This window comes from Dermacentor albipictus, chromosome 7 (genome assembly GCF_038994185.2).
Source record: "Dermacentor albipictus isolate Rhodes 1998 colony chromosome 7, USDA_Dalb.pri_finalv2, whole genome shotgun sequence".
Lineage (NCBI taxonomy): Eukaryota > Metazoa > Arthropoda > Arachnida > Ixodida > Ixodidae > Dermacentor > Dermacentor albipictus.
Window position 1 is genome coordinate 4,280,185 of NC_091827.1, and position 15,052 is coordinate 4,295,236.

The 15,052-nt window shown below is 51.1% G+C and overlaps 1 protein-coding gene across 7 annotated transcripts in view; it reads right to left on the reverse strand.

The window, feature by feature from the left end:
* Positions 1-15,052, reverse strand: part of LOC135920784 (serine-rich adhesin for platelets-like) — a 658,268-nt gene that overhangs the window by 453,055 nt on the left and 190,161 nt on the right. For 2 of the 7 annotated variants that reach the window (XM_065455040.1, XM_065455044.1), the window contains one exon: positions 3,024-3,145. The exons of the other annotated variants lie outside the window; for them this stretch is intronic. The gene's annotated coding sequence lies outside the window, so the exon portion shown is untranslated. The remainder of the gene's footprint in view (positions 1-3,023; positions 3,146-15,052) is intronic. 7 annotated transcript variants of the gene reach the window in all.

Sequence of the window (15,052 nt, forward strand, 5' to 3'; positions counted from 1 at the left end):
TTCAGGGATCGGTGCGGCTCTCCGCCAGTCTAGATGGCCTAGATAGGGATGATTCAGTTGTTAATCATTCGGACTGTGCGCGTGAGACAGCGATCGATACCGACGGGCTGTGTGCCGATGCACAGCGTGAGCTGGGCAATGCAGTAGAGGGCAGTTCGCAAGAGTGCGAGTTGTCTTACTCGAGTAAAGCCTGCTGCATTGTGCCAGAGTCGGTTGGGCTGTCCGCCAGTCGAGGCAAAGTGAGAGTAGATTTAAATGTAAGTCACTCAGACTGTGCGGGTAAGAGACCGATCCGGGCCGACGAAATGTGTACCGGCCAGCACGAGGCACGAGAAGGCGACATGAAAGTGAGTGCGAGGAGAAAGCGCCGTGAAAAGAAGCGTGATAAAGACCGAAAGTCGGTAATTAATGTAGCGCCGCCAAAAATGGCGAGAAACCCAAAAGGGCAGGGCGCGAGGAAAAAGGTGCGGTCGTCAAGGACGATGTTGACGCATCCTAAACGTTCGAGCCACAGGTCAAAGCGGGACCGCGAAGAATGTTCTGCACGGACGCGGACAAAGGGCACGAGGCAGTTAAGCTCCTCGTCGTTCCGTAGTTCTTTTCACAGCTCAGCGTGCAGTTCGAAGAAACGCAAGGTGGCAGGACGAGACCAGGTGGGGAGTAGCGACGCGGTCAATCGAGTTTGTGTTGAAAGCAGGGCGCGAGGACGCAAATTGGCAGGAGACCGTAACGTCTTGGGGGAGCTGACAGTGAATCAGTCCTTTTGTTGTCTCTCGGCAGCCAGAGTAGCTTTCAAACCACGCCCACCGCGTGTTCGACTCAAAGTATGAGTCAGACGGAAGCGTTTGGAAAGGGAGGCCAAGAGAGCTTCCGTAGAAATGAAGTGTTTTGTTTGTTATTTTGAGCATCGGAATGTTTTCGCGATTTGAGACTAGGATTTCTTTCAATATGTAAGGTTTGAGCTTTGTTTATGTTTTCGTTCGAGAAGCTCAAGATTTGAAAGATGCGTTTGTGTAAACATGTAGTCTCGCGAGATGCTCATTAATAAGTAGATAGGCTTTTTTTTGTGTGTGTGTGTGAGTAACCTGAACGTCAAGGTTATCGTTGAGAGGCCTATCGTAACGCGCGTGTGTTACGATAGACCTTCTTTCTTTTTAAGCGTTTTTTGAATTTTGTAAGGTTAAGCACGTAGATTTGAGTGAGTGCATGATTTGCACTGAGAAGCGTTTTTAGTTCCATTAGCGCGTGTCCTGTGTGGACGGAAGGAAGCAGATTTATGACTGGGTTGCTAGTGTGTGTGGAGGGCAGCCGTATTCTGACTTCTCTGATAAGTACGCGTGGAACGAGTTATTAAAAGACGCATCATTTTAAGAGTTCTGCGGAGTGTGTAAGTCCCGCGAGTTTAATTGTTCGTTTACGTCACGTGTCCTGTAGGACTTTCAGGGAAGAAACGTGAGTAAGCGTAAATGAAAAGTTTGCCTACAACGCAAGTGCGCGTTTTGTTTAGTGACCACAAGGCTAGTGCGCTTGTGATTACGTACTTGTGAGGTTGACCAGATTGTTCAGTGGCACCATTACGTGCGATAAGTACGCCACTGCGATAGATTGGAAACATGCTGTTCGTGTGGTTAGGCCACTTGAGTTATGTTCGGCTGTTTTCATTTGTTGTTTGCATCGTCAACGACCCTTTTGTTTTGCAACAACAATAGTACTCTGGTCTTGTCGGCAATCGAGGAGAAATGGATAGCTGTTTGGAAGGGTGGTTGGAACTGCTTTGTCAAAATTGGGGAACTAAAAGATCAGGGTTGATTTTGACTCAGTAATAGCCTGGCGAGTCAGGGGTGAAGAGCCTGCGCTTACGCGTGGTGCAGCGCTGTGTTGTTTGGTTTGTTTGACGTATGTTCTCCAGGGCCCAGGATCCCGAGGGTTGTCAAACGAGGCTCGACCCCAGTACCCTGCAGCTTCTATCAGCGTTCCTCATGGCCAGCGAATTGAGTTCACCGGCCATTCAGAACTACCGGGGCGAGGACGAGCTGTTAGATATGGCGCCGTTTCCTGAGGCTACTTCGAGTTCCCCAAACCACTTCGAAACGCAGCACAGCTAACTGAGGAATGCAGAAGCAGGAAAGCACATTCCAGAGGAGCGGCCGAGCAAACAAGTTTAAGGCAACAAGTTCACGTGCCAACAAGTTCGTGCGCCGCCGGGATTAGCAGGTGGGCATCCGACAATGGAGCATGAGCAGCCCTCCCCTTCTCCTCGTTAGAAGTGCATTGCCAGTCTGCGAGGCAAGACCACAGAGAGCCGCCAGGTGTGACACCGCGACACGGGCGCCTACCATTGGCTGAAAGTGGCGTCATCGGAGCGGACTCTCCCATTGGTCAAACATGACGTGACTTACAGTGCTCGAAGGGTTTATAAGAAGCCTTCCAGAGAGACCTGAGCATTCTGGGACATGCCCTGATTCACCTCTCTCGAACTTCTTGCCGCGGGCCGCAGCGTCCGAGTTGCTGCCGGCCCGTAATGTCTGTACGAATGTTACTTGACGTCTCACGTCCCCTGTACATAATGTAGAATAAATCACCCCCAAGTTTTGGTTTTCATCCCGAAGTCCGTCCCTCAACCCCTACAGCACCAACCCTAGGTTTTGTAATCGTATCTTCCACCGTGATTTCGATATATTTTTTCACGTTGAAAAGCTTACCTAACGTTAGCAGGGACGTACGGTATAGAGAGACTAGATGTGTATAGCTTTCCTATGACCGTTAATGAGCAAAAACGAGGTCCAAGGTTCGATTCGTAGAGGGCGACGTTATACGATATGCATGCAAAAACGATCGTGTTTAGCGTCTTTTAGTTATCTGGGGCGTTAAGTTCATTTGGGGCGCTATAAGTATTTGATTCGTTCATTCATCGACGAGGCAGTTCTCTCGTAGCGACCGCGGGTCAGCAACTGCACCGGAAGTAGCTGATCTTGCTTTTACCATCTGCGATGGCCCGTTCCCCAGTCAGCGCCGAAACGTACCTTTGCGTACGCTGAACACGCCGAGCTCGCGCCGCACCGCCGAGAAAGCGCAGCAGTCCTGGGGAGGGTTTCAGAAGACGGCTCCACAGATGGGGAGCCTCAGATGGGGAAGTTAAGGAACGCTGTAAGCCGTGCGCAAAGAAGACAGAAGAAAGGGAAATGAGAGAAAAAAGGAATGAAAAAAAAATGGCGCAGTGAGAGAAACAACTCGAGCCCCGCTACGGCCATCGCGGTGTACGGAGTTGCCGACAGCGTTAACAACATAACAATAAGTCCCCGGTCAGTTTATGAAAGGCCCAATTGTCGGCCTCAACTTTGCACTGCTTAGGTTCTCCCGCATGCGATCCGACGAGGAAACTGTCGTTCCAACGGACCAATCAATCGTGTCGGGTTTAGAGGTCTATGTATGTCCTTCATTTACTGCGACAAAATGAATAATCGAAAACACCACGTACGGTACCCCTTTTACAGTAGTCCGGCGTCCCCCCGGCGGTCTATATAAGAAGGCAGCTGCGCTGAAGATGCACATAAAGGAACGGCGATGTGTGCCGCTGTCGCGTGCACGCGAACGAGAAGAGAAACGGGGCGGCCCGATTTTGGTGAACCACGACCACAGAAAGCCAACAGGCAACGAAGCCAAGCGGCGGCTATGGTGTCGCGCGATCAAATCCCGACCGCGGCGGCCGTATTTCAATGGGGGCGAAATGGAAAAACGCGCGTGTTCCGTACAGTGGGGGCCCGTTAAAGGTCCCCTGGTGGTCGACATTATTCCGGAGACCGCCACTATACGGCGTTCCTCATAATTAAATCGCAGGTTAGGCACGTAAGATCCAAGAATTCAATAGAGCCAAGGAAAGCATACATAGGGGCATAGCAGTTAGCTGTGCTTGAAATTGAAATGTAGAAAATAATGGAGAAAAAGGAAATGAAAGTGGACGAAAAGATAACTATAGTCGACGATGGGGACCGAACCTTGGTATGCATACACAGTTAAAGCTCGATATAACGAACCCCGATTAACGAAGTTCCCGATCTAACGAAGAAATTTCCATTCCCCCGCAGGTACAAATAGGGTTCAATGTTCTCATCAGCCCGAATTAACGAAACTAACTTGTCCGAACTCGATCTAACCAAGTTTTTCATGAAATAAATGAGTAGAAAAAAACGATGATTTCTTTCCAATCGTGACACAGATCGGTTTCTCTTCGAGCGCCCGCTCTAAAGCTGACGCCTTAAAACATCTAGGCGACCTAGTCAAGGCCCCAGCTTTATTTTGACGAGGCTGCACGCCGCGCCCATGCACGGAACAGAGGACTCAACATCGCCTCGGTAGGGGTGGTGGCTTTCGTTATTTCATGGTTTGTGCGACAGATGGCTTGATCAGCGGCAAATACGATGCCGCGGTCGCTTTTGCGTGTCGTGGCGTCACAATTCTAAGTTTCGAAGGACCGAAAAATTCCTTTCTCGATTTTACAAGCTTCCCTATTTAACGAAATAACTCAACCGTGGTCATCACTTCGTTAAACCGAGTTTCGAGTGTATAAACTTCATACACTCTCTCAAGTCTGCACATCGTGGGGTATGCGACAGGAAAGCGGAGCTTAGATTCGAGCACGGGCAGGCCCACATCACTGAGAGGCCAGGCGTATCCTTTGAACGCGACGCGAATGCCTTCCAGAAGGCCAGGGTTGTGTACGCGACACCTGCCATCCCGTTACCACCTGCGAGAAGGTCCGCGGTGAAGCATGCGCTCTAAAAAAAAGTTGGGTTGTATTTTGTCCTCAAACAATAATCGTCATCTGTCTTGTCCACATTTCTTTTCTTTAACGCTGCGAGACCGGTACTTCCAAGTAGCGAACGGCACGCGCGCCATCAACATGGCAGAGCATTCCCGACAGGAAAATAGCGGGCGCAGCGTTTTCAGGAAAGGAAACGCAAGCAAGGCAGATGACGATTATTGTTATGTGGCAAATATACACCCCAAAGGGTGCACCTTTGTTTGACAGTGTACATACGCCGTGTGTACATACAAGTACACCCGCGAAAGATCACACAGAAGATGTTGTGTTGATCTAATCTGCGGTGTATCCACTCCTGCTATGTCTCATGTATTGAGACAGCAGTATCTGTAAATAAATCAATAAATAAATAAAATAAAGAAATTCGCGACACGTAAATTGTAGCATGGAAAGAGCCTTGACCACCGACGACGTTGCACTGGACAAAAAGCAAAGGCGTACCGCGGTTTGTCACAAACGCATATAGCGCATAACCGCACAAGCAGCACACGTAATAATGACCAAAGAAACACGGCGCTGCAGAACTCACAACTAATTATTTAGCGGCAACTGTGGAAGTTATAAATAGGCACCAGGTTTTTAACATCCCCAATGCGTGAGAGTATAACAGAAAGTAATAATTACAAAAACAGAACTCAAAACCTCGTCGTGCCTAAGAATTCGAACACACAGTCAAAAAGCATGATTGACGGTAAACTGCTTCACATACATTCTTTCATTGTTTCTTCTTTTTTCATTACTAATAAAAAGAACGCCTCTGTAAGTTATTTCGCGAACTTATCTCCGTGCTGTTGTAATACTGATCCAGCCTGCTGTCTGTCTTATTAGCAACAAATGACAGACAGTCACGGTCACAGACGGACTCACAATTCTCACAAGCGACCACGTGGCGCCCTGGTGTCCATGGTGTCACGAAGTTCGCAAGGCGACACAGCGTCGCTCAATGCCGACGAAGGTCAGAGCCATTTCAAATCGGGGCCCGCGTCGTCGAGTGCGCGGCGCCCTCCCTTATCTTTCGCGCTGTGTCACATTACGTGGAATCTGAAGGCAGACGGTTCGCACACGTACACCGCTTGGCCCACCAAGAGGCCGCAGTGCTTCGCCGGTGTCCAAGACCGCGACGGTCACCGGCCCTTGCTGCTCGAATTGCGGCAATAGAGATTGGTCAGCGACTCTTGCGCCACCGGCGGGCGCTGAGGCAATCCGAGCTGATGCGTTAAGGTATACGATGAAAGCATAGTGATGCTTTCTCTATGATGAAAGCGAGGAACCTTGTGACGCATAGTGACTGCGTTTCTCCGCCAGCACCAAGCCTTCCCTCGCTTAGCAAGTCAATCGCAGCGCGGAACTTCCAGAAACCGACGTACATGGATTACTTCTACAACCGCCCCGACGGCTTCACCGAGTTCAATTACGGGACGCCGCATTCGACGGGGCGAAATCCGGAAATTAACTGCGAGCCTTCTGCACCGGGGCGTTTCTGTTTCTCTGTGGTCGCACACTTTTGTTGCAGCACGAGAGGTCGAAGACAAGATACACGGGACCCGTCTTCGTACTTTCGCGCTACAACTTTAGAAGTACACGTTACCGCATCAACTCGCCACACTTTCGATCCTACTGCAATACATCTCCCTCTCTCTGGTCGCCAAGGTCATGGAGGAGGCGTGTGTCGCGACTGCAGCTTTATTTCCCCAAAACCAACTACTAACGCCAATGCACCATAAGCGATGCCACGTTAAACACAATTAACAAGGCGTGCTTTTCTCCGCTGGTTGGTTAATGATACGGGGTAAACTAGGAGAGCGTGTAAGAAAGACACAGACAGTACAGCACCAGCGCTCGTTCTGTTCTACCCGTGTCCTTCTTACACCGCAACACAACAGCGTCGTTGGCACGAACGCGTCAAGCGCAACGCCGCGATGCGCAAGAAAGGCAGACGCGGGTTTTACTTCTAGACTCGCGCAATGCGCGTAAACGGCTGCTGCAGTGTGCCGCTCTCTCCTCCTGTCCCCGCCGAAACACACATCACCTGAAACGGGTTTGATTCGGAGGAGGGTGGACGTGCCACATGCAAACGATGTCGCATAGCAATTACCGTGATGGGCAAAAAGAATGCGATACGCTACGCTGTCACATTTGCGTAAACGTAGCTAATTAGTCGTCTTACAATATACTCCAGACGGAATGGGACGCACGGCATCTGTGCCCCTTTAGGCGATTATAAGTTTCCCTCTGCCCAACTTCTCGATTGCATTTCCCACTTCGTGGCGCCCTTTACCGAGGCTCTCAACAGAAACACCGGCTGTCTATTCTACGGCGTTACAGGGCCTGCCCAACTGCCATTTCTTTCTCTCAGAACCCTAACGGCCCTAACGTTGGGCAACAACGTCCTGCATGCCTTCACCGGAAAATGGCGCCGAAGCCCAACCTATATGACGGCTGTTCACGGGGCTCCACTCTCGGTGCAGCCGATCGCTCGCGAATTCCGAGGCCGACGCACGCTGTTATCGCGCACGCGCGGTCTGCGGCGCGTCCTCAGCTGAATTGTCCGCGAGAGCGCGGGCAGCACACTCTGCACGCATGTGTACAGCCTATCGCCGGGTTGCCGCGCACCCGTATAACTAGTAAAAACGGGTTATAACGTCGCCGCGCGGCGACTAATCAACGCTCGCGGGACGCTGTCCTCGCTCGCGCTCCAGCTAACGAGCTATTTGGGGGGGCCTTATCTGCTCGCCATTGTGCGGCGCTATAAGCAGGCGCCGTTTCTTGCGCTCCCACTGCTGCATGCAGCGGCACGGGCGGGCCCGTCCCGAGATGTCACCGAACGCCGTTTCCCTTTCCCCCCTTCCCCTCGACGAAAGACGCTCGTTCGGCCGCCGCGCGTTCGGCCAAAGGCGTCGCCGAGTCATAAGCGGGATCGTCGATGACGAACGTCTTTCGTACGCTGCCACCAATTACTGATTACCAGAAAATTACCAGAAATTACCAGAAAAGAGTGCGTCGCATAAATGAAAGAAACACATAGGCCAAGCAAGTCGATGTATACAGCATCGAATTTCGTACTCTTGTGTGGAGTAACGACGTAACTGTTACACTGAAGGAGTCGCAAATCTGAATCCACATTTACCACCTAACGCGCGGAGTGACGTCTTTCTGCGACCACAACGTTTAACACAGGGCATAGTTCGCGACAAACACATGGTACGTGGCATATATACTGGAAGCACGAAGGTGCACACACAAAATGCGATTTTATATTATTACCGCATGTCCTCAACTTATATGATGTATTTATTGAGAATGGAAAGCGTCGATCGCAGACAAAAAAAAAAAAACTGCTGTAATACGAAACACGCGGAGTGGCGACTTCTACGAGCAGGCCACGTTTCGTAGCTTCCTTTTGCGTTGCGTCACAAAGTATGAAACGCAGTGGAGTGGACTTTACACAAGAGACGCTCTGCAGAGTGCTCGAGATCCGACTCGCACCTCCGCGCGCCGAGGCCCTAAACTGCCAAACCGCAACGTTGTCAGCAGCGGTTTCGCGAGGGGGGGGTCGAGGGGCCTTCCTTCCGTTCTCACGCTGCCAGGCGCCGCACCAGAAAACCGAAGGTCACGAGCCTGCAGCGGGCTTTGCCCAGATATGCCAAGACCACGCGCACGTGTGTGTTTTAGGCGCACGCGGACCAGTAGCGGCCGCGGAGGAATTCCGCTGACCGCCCCAAGCCAAACAACAACACGACGGGGCCCAAAACCGATGACCTCTTTATCGCGTCGTGTTCGGGGTGCACAGACAAGCCGCGGAGTAGAAGACAAACAGTGCGCGCCAATGGCACGGGCGGATGCGCACACAACGCGCGCCAAGTCCAACTTCACGGCACGTTTCTCTTCACGCACGCGAGTCCGCGACCATTGCTCTGTTGGCGCGAGTTTCTCGACGAGACGGGGGCGTGGCTCCCGCAGAAATATCAACCCTTCCTCTGCAATAAAAGATCGTCTCGGACTGCAGTGTCTGCCGTTTCTGTTGTCGGGCTATACAGTTAATAAGCCTTTATACCGAAAGTCCTAGGGACCTCCCAAATTCTTCCTTACACAGGTCAATTCGTAGTAAATATCGCACACCGTACCGTTCGCAAGCGAGCAGGCCAAGCACGGTCAACAAAAGAAAACCTTTCTTTGACACGAAAAGAAGAAAGACTTAGTGAAATACCGAAATAAGCTGTTCTTGAGAGAATTGGTGCGAAGGCTAAGTAAAGTTATTGTTCCTGTCGCAAAGTAGAGCAGGAATTAGGAAAGAGGAGAGAGAGCAAGACGCCTCTCTCTCCCTCTCCCTTTGTCCGTTCCCATGCTTCGTGTTCTTCTACTTTTTGCCACGAACAATATGTTTAGTTAGTAAAATGCGTCGCTAATTTTGCGATTCACACAAATGTGACGACATTTTTAATTGCCCAGTTTTACATAGTTGTAAACTTTATAGTTTCGTTTTCTGAAAATTTTCTCTTTTTTTCACTTTTTAATAAAAGAATGACGACCTGAACATAAAATTCGGAAACAAAAGTCGCTAAATTGAAAGTTCTTTTAAATGCCACGAAACTCGCCAAATTCGGTGCAGTGGTTGCCGAGGAAAACGAATTCTCCTTTTACACGTACACTCGCCCACAAAATATTGCGGGGTGCGCGAGCGCGTGGCGAAGCGACCCTCCTCCGCTTCTAGCGGTGAACCCCTGGTGTCGAGACCGACACTTGCGCGCATGCGCGTCCCTCCGAGACTGCGAGCGTGCCTGTTTCCGCGCTTCCTCCTTGCGCGCCGGCGATATTCGAATGTAGTCGCGAGGTGCCCATCTTGCGATATGCACCGTGGCGGCTTCGACGGGCAGAACTTCGTTTATACAACAGAAATCAATTGTTCATTTTCGTCTAGCCTGATCTCCTTCTATAGATTGAGTTTTCTGCCACGCTCTTTTGAGGGAGATTTCCCGTTCGTAAAAAGAAACAAACAACGAAGATTGGCCATGAAAAGGTGCAGCGCAGAAAAAAAAAAAGAAAATCACTTGTTGCGTTCGCCACCAAGCCGGCCCTATGCGTCAGCGCTCGTGACTCGACGAAATGCGGCCGCAGTGGCGCGCGCAAGCTCACGCTTCTAAGCACGCTTCACACGTCCGTTAAAGCCGCCACAACGCATATCACAAGAGGGCCACCTCGCGGCTACATTGGATATCGCCGGCGCGCAAGAAGGAAGCGCGGAAACATGCACGCTTGCATCGGTCTCGACACCAGGGCTGCGCCGCTAGAAGGGGAAGAGGGTCGCTTCGCCACGCGCTCGCGCACTCCGCGATATTTTGTGGGCGACTGTACTTAGATAGGAGCACCCGAGCTCAAGCTTTCTCTTGAGAGTGGAACGCAACAGATTTCAAAGACCGCCGCGACTTGTCACGCTTCCCGGCAAGCGCAGCTTTCTTGCGGATGCGCCGAGCCCAGCGAGCCGCGCCGCTCGGAATAGCGGCTTGTGTTAGAGTTTCTGCGTAACAGAATTATGTTTTCTGGTATATTCAAATTAAACTCCGACGATATCATGTCTGTAGGTTGTAAACTTTAGGTCGTCGTTTACGGTTTTTCTGACGCATTTTACCTCGAGGAATTCAATTACTTCAGTAACGCCTCTGCGCCACGCGGAGGGCCTGCGTGGTTGTGGTTCGGAATTCGAAGATTTCTTTGCGACACGGCGCCCTCAACGCGATCGCGTTAAAACACGCCGCAGCCGAGCTCGCGCCCAGCCGCTTCACTCGATAAGTGACCCCGTGTTCGTTGCCCTTTCGGCGAAAGAAAGGAGGGGTCCCATCCTGCCCTCCTCCCCATCAAATAAAAAAAAGCAAATAAAACAGAAAGAAAGAACAACGTACACGGCAATATCGTTCGCGTCGGAGCCGTTGCGGCCAGCTCATTAAAAGCGCGTTCCGACTCCCCTCTTCTCCTAGCTGGACGTGTAACTTCCCAAAGCCGCCGACAAACACCAGACCCGCCCGCACCATCGGTAGGCGGACAGGGCTCACACGGACGTCGAAGAGTAAAAACTAAACACATACGCCGGTCGACGCAAAGGAGCAGAACCGAGGCGACACGCCGCCCCTTTTGTTTCACAGCGCGCGCGGCGAACAAAGCGATCTGCCGAGCGCGTTCCGAAACAAAGCGATCGTTTTTCTTTTCATCCGGCATTCAGAAGCGAACGCAATACGCGCGTGGAACCCCTCTTACGGCTAACATAATAAAATAGGAAAAAGTAAAGAACAGTGTCTCTATAGCTTGGGCGGGGGAAACCACGCGCTTGTGCTATGTACTGCTACACGTCTCGGACGCGGATGTTGCCGCAGTCCATACATGTATGCTTTCGACGCATTCGTAGCACTCTATAAACGCATCCGTTTGCAATGGTTTTAGCAGAACGCGCGCAATAGCGTTCGAGGACCGAGAAAGGGACTGAGGCTCCAAGCGCGATTTGTAGCACCGCGTGGTGAAAAACGCCGCCGATGAGTGCGGCCGAAACAATAAGGACAAGACACGGCCGCCTCGATCACGCGCGCACGGCGGGGCTCGCCCCGCCATGTGCGCGTGATCGAGGCGGCCGTGCACTAGAGTGTATATTGGGGGCGAGCTCCACCACTGAAAAAGCTGGCGCCACCGTCTGCGTGACGTGGCATGAGGGATCACGTGGACACAGTGGCCGCGTCGGGTGCTTCGGAAGCGCCGAAGCGCGCTGAAAACGAAAGTTTAAAGTCCCACCTGCGCTGTAGTTCTAAGTGGTGAGGCTTTACCGCTTGACAACATATGAAAGTGCTATAATGTAGTGGCTGCCTTGGGAGGCATGCAGTATGGTAGGCTACTGCTCGGTACCGCAGTGCCGGACGTACGCAACAGAGCACGGTGTCAGCCTTATTCACGCGTCGCCGCAGGGCAAGGAGCTGCGTGAAGCTTGGCTGGCGAAACTTAGAACCGGCAGACAGCCATCGGCTACAACTCGGGTATGCAGCAAGCACAGACGCGAGGAACATTTCTGCTACGGCGCCGGGTCTGCGCGATGCTCGGTGAGTAGCAGAAAACGTGCACTGATACTCTCGCCCGCGCCCGCTGTCCGGCTAATGTCATGACGGTTTGGTCAATGAACTTGTTGATGCTAGATACTGGCCAAGTTCACTGTAACGGAAAGGGAGCGATTAGACGCACATTAAAGAAAAGGCATGTTATATGGTCATGCTTATGTTATGAATTAATGCACTGGATTACGAAAAAGAAGCACAGGGAAGTCGCACGCTGAGAAGACCAATAAGCATACAGTGCGATGCAACTTGAGAAATATTATTGAAATGTCCAAGAATTTAAAAGACAAAAAAAAAAAAGATTGAGTCGTCGCTACGGCACATCACAGCCCTCGGCGTCAGTCTCTATAACGAAATTATTTTTGCATAGTTCTGATAGCGTCCACGCAACAATGGCTGCTAGTGTACTGTCAAATGCTCTTATGCTGCGGCCTAAAGCTCACGGCACGGTGCGAAAACGCGCTCACAGCGAAAGCAAAACATTGTGCGCGGACATGCATGCAGACACGCAGTCGGTCGCTGCGAACCCCTGCGATCACTGCATTGAGGCTTCATTTTGATATGCCCCATTTGGTTATACAGACAGCCCGCTATAAGAACATATTTCAATAGCTTACTCTCAGCGTTTACCTACCTTTCACGCAAGAAGCCGGTTCGGGAGACTCCATCGCGGAGACCGCGCGCAGTGGCGTTCAGTGTACGTATTCGGTAAAGAAATAGCGTGCATAAACGATTCTGTGCTTTGTTTGCCAAGGATTGTTATATCGACAGTCAGAAACTTCCCTCGTTTTGAGGGTACCTACATAAATGTGCAGGAGGGCTGCCGCGTGGTGTTTTTATTGAGCGCCGTAAGCGAAACCTATGAGGAGCGCGCAGCGTGCTCCTTCATACTACGCAAGAGAGGCGCTTCCGACAGATGGCGACTCCTTAAGTCCTCGCCCCCAATATACAACGCCGGTGCAAAAATAAACTCCACTCCCTTTCCCTCGACCCAGCAACATTTTTAAACGCATTTGCGAATCACTTAGCCGCGCGACTGCTGTATATTTTCTAAGGTGTGGTTAGGTGACTTAGTTACGCCCTCAGGTAAAACCCGCAACAGAAGCTTTCCTGACAAAGTAAGAAAAGATTCGCAGTTCTGCCGGAAATGCGAAGCACCGATTGCGATAGCAAATTGGTAGATAGCTGTACGAAGGAAGGATAGTAGTTTTATCGGTCGTATAAGCTTGTAAACATTCATTTACTAACTAAATTACCAATGACAGATTGCATAAGCGTGGCTCAACGAGGACGTAGAAAGAAACAGCCACAGGGAGACAGCGCTGTCTTTGTGTGTCTGCTTCTTTTTACGTCCTTGTTCAGTCGCGCTTACACGTTCTATCGCAGATTCAAACCAACTAGCCCGTCAACATGTTTTAACTAAACTAACCAGCATGGCGTCACGCGCGCACAGGTAAGCACGAACACATCTCGCTCGATGACAGCGGAAACTGTCTGTGAAAACGCCGGAGTTAGGAATCGCTGCAGCAGCCGCGAGCCAATGGACGATTTGCAGAATGGTGCGCGTCCTCTTGCGTGCAGCGGCAGTACTACAAAATTTGGTTGGAAAACAGGCCTCAGCTCGACCGCTTCTCGGCGAATTAAGTTCGAGTACTTGTGCAGGTCAAGTGTTTTTGCTTTGTTTATGTAAATACTAGGGTCCTTATAAAATAGAACCTACGTGTTCCTTTGTTATTTTGGATGAGTGCTATCTTTGGGTCAGTATTGAAGATGTGATCTACAATAAAATTCGCTAAGACGTTCAGAGTTCATCCTAAAACCCGTAACACGAAGATACACGTCGACCATGTGTCCGTGAGGCAAAATCAGCCGTCTAGAGCAACTTTGGCTGGAAAATGTATTTCTTGCTCATGCGCTTACTACTTTTATTTCTGCAAATGGCTCATTGACCTCCGTGCAATTGTCCCTTCAACGCGAACGAAACGTCGAAAGCACAGCGCATACGAAGGTACCGGCACTATACGCACTGTGCAAACATCACAGATCGCTTTAAAGATGAGATCCGCGCAGGCGCGCACTTTAGCCACGTCGCAGATCGCTTTCGAGACACACGAGCGCCGGGCACGCGTCCCGATACGGCGTGCGCCTTTCTACTACGGCGTCCGCGATTCGCGTAGCCAACGCCGTACTAGACGCCGTGGTTGTGTCCAGTCTGTACGATGCTCTGTACGGAGCGGCAGGCGAGGAAGACATCGAGACACCGTAGCAGCATGGTAGCAGCCGCCGGGCAAGAACGCCCCTGCTCCCTCGCCTGAGCCCCCTAATTCCTCGCGCGCCACGGGAGAGGGGGCACGCATTCGAGCCGCGTTCCTCGCTCGCGCACGCGAGATGGAACCGCGTTCGCCGACTCACCCTCACATGCTTTCGCTCGTGCGGAACCTCACGGCGACGGCAGAAATCCGCCTGGAGTGTTCACGTAATTGCTATCGCAATAAAAAAAAGGAAAGAACATAATTGGAGACCGGTTGTCAGGGTGCGTTATACGTTCGCACACGGGGGGATCTGTAAATAGGTTAAGCGGCTATCTGTCACCGCCCCGTTTCAAAGGGAATGCCAATAAATCATCATCACCAACAACAACAACCATCATCTTCACCACCCAGTGGACATGGCCATTTTGTGTGCTGCTGAAGTCCTGGTTGGCTGGGCCGCGGTACATGTCAAAAAAAAAAAAAAAACCACTCAGTACCCCTTCACTCTGGGAAGAAGGATGATTAGCGAAGCTGTGTATGTGGGTCCCGTAATGGCGAACTGTATACACCTTCGCCGCAGGTCGGAGGTGAATTTTCTATTCCGTTTAATTGGCGCTGCAGTGATAAAAAATATGGCGCTCCTGACCGTGTGGTGCATGATGAGGTGAATGAACCGCGTGGAACTTCGGGTGTTGAACCACGGCGTGCTTCGTGTGGTCTCAGGTGACTCAAGCTTAACGAGCGAGCTCCGCGCTTTTTCCAGTGGCAAAGATAACTTTCGCAAGCGAAAGACACTAGTAGCTGAACTATGGGGAGTACGTAAGTCATAAGCCACGGCGTCCGTTTCAATTGACAGTGCGCTATTCGGCATTAGAATCCAGTTCAGTACA